Consider the following 9,758-nt stretch of genomic DNA (forward strand, 5'->3'; position numbering starts at 1 on the left):
CAGAAAAATCAAAAACAAAAAGCACAAATTGCTTTTCAGGTATGTACGCAGTCCGCGAACGATAACTCAAAATCGGTGCAGAATCTGAAAACACTTCCTTCTGTAAAGTTGTAGACCACATTGATTCCGGTCTCTCATGCAGGTAGTTTCTGCAAAATCGTTTCCAATTAGCAGAAAAATCAAAAACAAAACGCGGAAGCTGTTTTTCAGGTATGTACGCAGTCCGTGAACGATAACTCAAAATCGGTGCAGAATTTGAAGAAACTTCCTTCTGCAAAGTTGTAGATCACATCGATTCCGATCCCTAATAGCGAGTAGTTTCTGCAAAATCGATTTTGATCAGGAGAAAAATCGAAAACAAAAACGTACTGCTGTGATACCATGTTGAGCCGAAGACGACGATGGGAGAGAGAGAGAGAGAGAGAGAGAGAGAGAGAGAGAGAGAGAGAGAGAGAGAGAGAGAGAGAGAGAGAGAGAGAGAGAGCGAGACAACTCCAAATATGCAAAACCCCAAAGTGTGTAGAATACACACATGAGATGATGTATATATAGAGGGGACCTGGGTGCCATATATAGAGAAGCCATATATTGAGTAGCTTCACATATAAGTTCAACACTTCTTATGGATTGTTATCAATGATTATAGGTCGCTATTTGTTATCATCCATTGCCATGGTTCTTGATGATGCAAGGTGATATTACGTGATGCGTCTTTATTTTCTTCATCCATGGCTATGGTTTCTGATAATGCAAGGTGATGTTACAATTATGCATGTGCATCCTCTCTATTCATGGCTATGGTTCGTGAAGCCATGATTTTTATTTCGTCCACTTTGATACTTTATCACAAATTTTTTCGTCTATATTAGCGTCTCATTTTTTATTTGACTTTTGATGATAAATTAAGAAATTTAAAAGAGCGTCTTTGATGCCATGGGACGTGACACTATGATGATTACATAAAAGAGCGTCTTTGATTCCATGGAGAGTTCCATGATGCCATGGGACGTGACACCATGATGATTACATAAAAAGAGCTTCTTTTCTAAGCGTCTTGATGCCATGGTGAACAGCATGATGCCATGGTACGTAAAGCCATTATGATGATAATTGTTAGTTGAGATCATGGGGACCCCAATGTATTTATTACATGCCTGCTTTGTATATATTTGTGCACATGTGATTACATTGATGCTACGTTTGTTTCTATGTCATCTACACGTGTGATTGCATCGGCATTACGTTTGTATCTATGTCGTCTCTAGAGCGGCGTCGCGAACCGTTTCTAAGGACAATGTGATGTGATTATTTCTAACCTTCACATTTCGACATGTTTCTTGAGTTGATGTTCTTTACAGAATTTAAATCACATCAAGCAGTATATACGGGTTCTCAAGGATATTGAAGTTGCTCTACCAAAGAATTTACAGTAGCTCAATCGTCTATATCTTGGATAATAAGAAGACTCTTGAAAGGACACATTGTAAAACAGGAGTGATGTAGCTTCACATATAATCTCAACAGTACGTTGGCTAAACTCCCTCTCCGTACCAATTGGAACTCCATTGACAAGCCAGTCTCAGACACGATAGCAAGTGAATCTCTCTAGAGAAAACTTTTTAAGGATGTGCAGAGGCTTGGGGGGTGCACTATGTAATCATGTTAATGTATAGCGTGAGTTCGAAAGGAGGGGTTTTTAAATGCAAAAGTTCTAGGCAATTTAACAAAGATACATTAAAATAAGGTTTATTTTTATTTAGGAAAAATTTCCTAAAATAAGGGGTCATTTATTCATTCAAACATGTTAAAAGAGGGTTTTTTTTAATACCCTGCGAAAGCACGTTATATAGGGGAGTAGAATCCCCCGAGTGCAGAGGTCCCTCCAAAACTTTGTATCCTCCAAATTGGTGAAGATTGCTAATTTCTATCCGATAAGTTTATTTGTGGAGATTTTTCATATCATCCACATACATGTGGCGACTATGCTAGTAATTAAAACTCTATTTTCTTTCTTTTGTGAGAAGATTCTTGATAGAGGGTGGTATGATAAAGAGGTGGATGGAATTCATTGCGAGATTACAGTGGACATTTGATGGCCAAGTACATGATCGACACACAGTAACTTCTGATCTCTTTCTGGTACAAGCGCTCTCAATTTGTTGGCCTTTCAGCTTGTGGCTATTGATCAAGAGACGGCAGGCTTTGGGAACAACATTTTCATAGATGTGGAGGTCGTGGAAAAAGAGATCAACCTTGTGACAGTGATCACAATAAGGGAGCAATGCAACCTTCTTCAACTCCAGCATGACATGGTGGAGGAGACTGTGGACAACGAGCCCTCACAGTTCTATTTCTTTCTAGGTGGACACAAAGTAATGCAACAAAGGGAAAAAGAGATTGTTTTTAGAGAGCTAAGTGTCAAGTTCAAATTGTGTAGATGTAACCTGGATAAATTCTATTGGGTGTAACTTTTTCTTCAATTGAAATCTATATTGATAAACTCCATTGTATTGTTTCTTTCAATTGGTTGTATCTTTATTCCAATAGTAAGATGAACCTCTCTCTCTCTCTCTTTCTCTCAAAGTATGTGTCATTTCTTTACATTTAGTGCAACATATGTAGAAATGATTGCCTTATGTCTCCTTCAATTATTGTACAATTCCTCTCTCTCTCTCTCTCTCTCTCTCTCTCTCTCTCTCTCTCTCTCTCTCTCTCTCTCTCTCTCTCTCTCTGTCTCACTCACACACACACACACACACACACACACACATTATTGGCACCACATTGACAGGTACAAAGAATCATATTAATGTACATAGTTAGCATTTTGAAGAATATTTGTAGGTACAAATTCTGAAACAGTCAATGGGTTGTAATACAAACTTGCAAATACGAGATTTAAATGTCTTCTATTAGAAGTCATGCTCATGCCCTTCAAATGAGGGCAGGGAGAGATTTGTGCCTGGTGGATTAAGTAAACCCTTATGTGGTGTCTCGTCTATCAACAAAGTGTTTTCAACATCAAATGGGTCATGGATTTGAGAAAAAGGTTTGTAATAAAGGTATACATCTCGTTTTGTAGTGTGGTAGTGGCCATCAATGACAACACACTGCGTTTGGAAATCGATAAAGTTAAATTTCCAACACTCAATTTTGGCTGCATTGCAAACTATGGCTATAAGGGGGTTGATGTGTTTTTGTTGCACAGAAGACCATATCGCAACGTGGAACCTTTGAAGAAGAAATTGCATAAATTCCTTGGTGCCTAGCCATACAATAACTCTACGAGTGCTTGTCCAAAAGTTACGCAGGTTGAAAGTTCCTGCATTTGAACTGTTTCGGCTCTCGAAGCAGCACAAATCCGTTGATGTCCAAAATAATTAGTCTCTACAAAAATTTTATAAAATAAACAAGTAGTTAGACAGTAGGATCACTTTCATATTCTTTTACATTGGTTATTATTGGAAAAATCATGTCAGTATCTAACAAAGGTCCATACTAGGTTTGATTGGTGTGGAGGTTGTCCAGTCTAGTGTCGACATCCTCGGCCTTTTTCTCCTCACTATTTGATGCTCAAGCATTGATGACTCTTGATGATGTTCAGGCTCTACCAATGGAATGGTGAAGGGCTCTGCTTAAGGGTTGGGAGGTTCTTCCTCAGCCCCTCCCTCTGCATTATCTTCTTCCTTCTGAACCCCTCCACCTGTAGAGGGAGTTCCAATATGAATTTCTCCCTCGGCCCCTCCATGTGCATGATCTGGCTCCTTGGTGATCACATTGCCTTTCTCCTCATCATGCATCTCTTCGTTCTCAGTCGCTCCCTCTGCATGATTAGTCTTCTCCTTAGTCCTTCCCTATGACTAGTCTATTACCCCTCCTCTTCCACGTGTCCCTTCTCAATTGATCTTATAAAATTAGAGGACTCGTGGCGGTCCATTTTCTTGTGTCCCTCACCAGTCATTGTTATCTCTAGAATATGGTCGTCCAACAGGGTGTCTTTTGCATCCATACTTACATGATGTGAAATAGAAAGCAAATGCTTGATAAGAGTGGCCAGTATCGATGTAAATAGTGTATTGTGTACTTCTCCAATGCACTTTAGAAAAGATAAATGAAAACAAGAAGGAATAAAGAGAGATTTTTATTGCAACAATCACCATGTTATAGTAATGCTTTGAAAAATGCCTACCTTTGACATGAATGGCTCTACTGCAAAGAAGCTCTATAGTATGTACTTAGCATGTAGGAGGCATCTCCATCCACACAAGTTGGCATTTGTCTATTTTAGTAATGTGACTTATTTTATGGCTATCTTGTCCATTTTGTTTGAGATTTTGATCTTTGTACAGAGGCTTGACTCTCTCATATTTTTTTCGTGATCCTCTAATCTACGAGCAATGTTCTTTTTCATTGGCATTGTAGTGATTTTGCTGAGTTTCTAGGTGAGATTTTGATCTTTGAATAGAGGAGAGTCCCTTGAAATTTTTGCAAAAACATTGTTTTGGTGTTACTCTCTTGCTGCTAGTTCTTGTTGGTATGGATGGATCTTTTGAGAAAGAAGATTACTACATTAAGAAGCTTGATGGCACAAATTTCACTATTTGGAAGTAGAGAATGCTTGATGTGCTAATCAAAAAAGGACTTAAAATGCCATTGAATGATCATAGAGAGGTTTTGTACACTGATGATCAGTGGAAGGATCTTAATGCTCGTGCCATGGAAATTATTAGGTTGCATCTTCGCGATTCTATATTCTTTACAATTATTGACAATACCAATGCTGCTAAAGAATTGCGGGAGTCTTTATTCTCAGCATGGGATGGTAAGAGTGCATCAAAAAAAGTGTTATTGATGAAGAAACTTATGTACCTTAACATGAAAGAAGGCAATAGTGTTAATGCGCACCTGAACGAGTTTAACAGTGTGTTTACTCAGTTGATATCAAAAGGGCTTAATTTGAATGATGAAATGAATGCTTTCATCCTGACATATGTTTAACACTACCATAAGTAACTCTGCCCCTAAGGGCAAGTTTGTTTTCAATGATGTTACTTCTTTGCTCACAAAAGAGATTTGACATCGGTCTCTTGCCACTAGTGGACATGGTGATGCATGTCATAAAATCAAATATCTAACCAACCCAAATGATTTTTTCATATTAAACTGATCATTTAATGTGGGAGAATAAGCGAGAACAAGGGTTAGAATATAGACATGGATTACGGGTCTATCTCAGCACAGGACCAATGGGAAAGGGGTCCAAATGAGAGACGATCTTTCAAAGAGCAATGCTAGCTTATGGATCTTAACAACCTTAGGGTTAGTTTCATTAAAGACCTCCAATGGTTAGTGTTATCCTTTGACCTTAGGCAATCTAGGGTTGTGCTTGAGGTGGGAACCCGGCCCAAGCTTGAGGTGCTTGTCATGCTTGCTGACTAAGGTGCTTGAGGTGCTTGTCGTGCTTGAGGTCCTTAATGACTAAGGTGCTAAGATGCTCCATCACTAAGGTGCTTGAGGGGGTAAAGTGTTCCACAAAGTCACATGATCCCTACTCAAGGGGGGGCGAGCCCTCATTGTAGGAGCTAGAGAGAGAACACACACACACCCTCACACAAGGCAAGCTTGGTACAAAGAAAGCAAATAAGACACTTGTCAAGCTCCTCTTCATGTTGCCCTCATGGTATGCCTAAAGCCTATTGGTTAGCCTCCCAAGGGGTCCAATGATAATTTAGTTGATTTAACTAATTGTGTATGCATTTATCAAGTCCTTTCTCTCAAAGGGGAAAGGGGGACACTTTTCCCAAGGCTACCCTTGTTGCTTGATATGCACTGAGCATGTGGGCCAGGCTTGAGGAGGTCCAATTAGGTGCAAGATAGTGCTAAAAGAGGGGGTCAACCAAAGCAAAGAGGGGGTCAACCAAAGCAAGGAGGGGGCTAGCTTGGGGGGTTTACTCTCCCACAAACATACACACACTCTCTCTCTCTCTCTCTCACACACACACACACATACATTGTGTGAGTTGCAAAGTGCAAGATCTCCATCCCCTTCTCCAAGCTAGTAGAGAAGTTGAGAGCCTACACCAACACTCTTGGCTATGGAATTCAAATCCAACCAAGAGCTATGCTCCAATGCTTAAGCTTGCCATCTTCTCCATCTTCATTACTATGCTATTATGTATGCTAAGCAGAAATATTAATGATAAGTGAGGAACTATTTCTTTCTCATATTAATGTTTCTTCTTCCTCTTCCCTACCCTCATTCCCTGCTAGCGATCTCCACCTTTGAAGGTGTTTAAGAGGCCTTGCGACGATTGAGGCTGGGGATGGTTAATGCTTTTTACAAAGTCTATGTTATGCTCGCAATGCATGGAGCTTTCCATCTTCATTGCATCACCTAGGTCACAAGGAACACAAAGATTGTATTGTACCAAGTCTCTCTTAATGGGAGAATCTATAATACAAAATCCTATTGGAGGGGGGACCGGCTCCACATAAATCCGGTCCTCAACTATTGTCAAGTTCTCTAAACTCTCTCTCTCTCTTCCAAAACTATTGTTCATGCCAAGTGAATAAAGTATTATGGTTAAGTTGCTACCGCTAAATAAGTTCACCCTCTATGTTCTCCAAGTAGTCTCACAAAAATGCTCTCTCTAATTCTCCTAATTCCGCTATCCTCAAAAGTTCATAGGCCATTTCCATTACAATGCATATATTGCAAGTGGAAGTAGGAAAAGGACGAATCAAAGGCAAAAAGGTTGTAATCGTAGTTGCAATCATTCTTCAGGTCACAAGAATGAATGTAGCAAGAGTCATGGACCTAACACAAGGAGCATTGAATGCTACCATTGTTGCAAAAATAGACACAATAAAAAGGATTATCGTTTGTTGCAAAGAGAAGGGTAAAGCCATTGTCATAAGTTCTACACATCCTAAGAACAGTGTGAAAATAGAGGAACGCAATGCCGTTCACTCTCCACATATTGATGTTGTGTGTCACAACCATCAGATGTGTTAGTCTTTGCTTCTAATTTGAATCTAGAGGCATTATTAGCTCTTGTCAAATGCTATGCACGGAATTGGATTATTGACTCAAATTCCAATTTTCCTATTACTTCTCATAAGGAGTGGTTCTCCAATTATTCTTATACGCATGGTTCAATTAAGTTGGGTGATTCTCATCAGCTTGTGATATGTGACATTGGAGATGTGAGATGTTAGAAATATGTCAAAGCTAACTAAGAGCTTGGTTTTAGCGGGACACCTTGATGATCTTGGATTCACTACAACATTTGGCAATGGTTCTTGAATGATTAGAAAAGGTAACTTGGTCATGCTTAAAGGCCAAAATTCTAGCTCATTATACTCCTTGTGTGTCTCTTCTGTGGAAGGAGAACTCTATCTATGTAGCTGAGCTACCTTCTACTGAGTTGTGTCCTAGCCACCTTGGTGATATGAGTTAGAAGGGAATGAAGCTGTTACAAAATTTTGTCGATATCCATGTGTTAAACTATTTTGATTTTAGTTTTTATGAGCATTACATATATGAGAAACAAAGTAGGCTTAACACTTTGCCATTATATTGACAGTTTCTAGATCTTGTTCAGAGTGATATATGTAGGCCTATGATGCATAAGTCTCTAGGGGGAATCATAATTCTTGACTTTCAGTTCACATAAATGCATCCCCATTGACTACGATGCACATGGAGAGATGGGTTATTGTCTCTGGCACCTGAAACCTCAAAGAGTTGTTTGCGGCTCACAAGTGATCTTTACTGAATCAAAGATGCATAGACAACCCGTGAAAGAAGTTGAATGTCACAAAATAAGATTTGAGGACGTAACCTCAAGTCCAATTACACAAACAACTTAGTCTACTATCAATGTACGTACCACTAGTAGTGCTCTAGAGAGAGTTGATGATGCTTTTGAGAGAGCAGCGTCGAGCAGTCATGCAGTGAGGAGATCTACATGTGCATCTCATGTCCTTGAGTGGGTTTCAGCTACGGTTAGACTATTAATTGGTCACTGTCTACGAAGAGCATACATGCTACCAAGAGGCTATTGAGATGGAAGATACCATGACATGAAAGCAGGAAATGCAATCTGAGTATACTATTGATCATAGCAAATGAAACTTGGAAACTGACAGAGTTGCTAGAGGGCAAACAAACCTTGCCTTGCAAATGGGTGTACAAGAAGAAGTAGACTCTATAGGCCCTCTTGATCCTAAGTACAAGGCCAGATCGGTTTGCTAAGTGTTTCAATCAAAAGAAAGGCGTGGATTTAGACAAGATTTTTTCTCCAGTGGTCAGATGACTACACTATGTCTTGTGCTTGGACTAGTATGAGGACATGGAAATTGTCTAAATGGACGTGAAGACGTCTTTTCTTCATGGGGATCTTGATAAAGATGTCTATATAAAATAGCCAAAGGGTTTTGAAGTCAAACTTGAGAAGCCTACAAGGGCAAAATTGGTGTGTAGATTGCATAAGGCATTGTATGGCCTAAAAAAAAACTCAAGGCAATGGTACATGAAGTTTGACAAGTACATGCAATCCCAAGGTTATAAAAGGAGCCAAGAAAGTCATTGATTGTATGCCAAGAAGTTGAATGATGGTTCAATTATCATCTTGATACTTTATGTCGATGATATTAATATTCTCATTGCCAAGAAGTCTAAAGATGAAATTGCCATCTTACAGAAGTCACTTAGCACGCAGTTTATTGTGAAGTATTTGGGAGATCCAAGTCACTTTTTTGGTAGACAAGTGCTTACTCTTTGAGAATATTGATGCATACATTGTTTGGCCACATAATTTTTTGAAAAAAAGTGTGCCATAATGATCCTCATAAAACAAGAACGATCCATATCATAGGACTCATTGTGGCACATATGTGATAGTTTGTGAAAACTTATATTCTCCACATGTGGAATATATGTCTCATCTTTTATGTTCAAACCTCAAGCATCCATGTTGATCTCCTTTGCAAAAAGGGGTTTGTGTCTGTGTAGTTGCACTGAAGTCCATGAGCCTCTAGAGCATATTACACATGTGTGTGATGGATAACAATTTCCATAGAAAAGCTCTATACCCTTATAGTCATGGAATTTTTAATAATCCAATCTTGCTTTCAAAATTTTGGAAAACATAAAAATGTTAATTGATCGCTTTATGGCTACCTTTGTAGCTAAGCCTATCTTTGCTATAAAAAAACATCCTATGTGATAAAACAACCATAAATAAATCATGAATTTGTAAGAGTGAGATAAATGAACTTGCACTCATTGTCCCATAATAACACTACAATGAATGTAACGTGGATGATACATAAATGTAGCCAATCCATAGAACCACCATAGGAACCATGTGTATAGGTTGAGCCATTGAGATAGTTTAGACACTTTTGTCATGGTCTAGGTGTAGACATTTGGTATAAGTTGTTAAATCACACATTTAGTGAAATACATCTCATGCATGTAAGAGAGAGCATGGTAGCATAATGTTGAACCCTAAAACTATGAAGAATCATCAAAATAGATGCTAATTGATTGGTTCTTTATGGTTCATAAACCATGCTTATTGAGAAAGAAAACTATCATCTATTTTGTGCATATGAGAATGTTTAGACTCAGCCATAGATGAGTCGTTGTTCGTCCATATGCACAAAATAAATGCCTGGAAGAAAAAATCCATGTCCAAAGCATAAGAGAAATGCATTTAGTGTATAATAAAGGCCAATCATGAATCTTGTGT

The sequence above is a fragment of the Adiantum capillus-veneris genome, chromosome 25, assembly GCF_014529385.1.
Source record: "Adiantum capillus-veneris isolate H3 chromosome 25, ASM1452938v2, whole genome shotgun sequence".
Classification (NCBI taxonomy): domain Eukaryota; kingdom Viridiplantae; phylum Streptophyta; class Polypodiopsida; order Polypodiales; family Pteridaceae; genus Adiantum; species Adiantum capillus-veneris.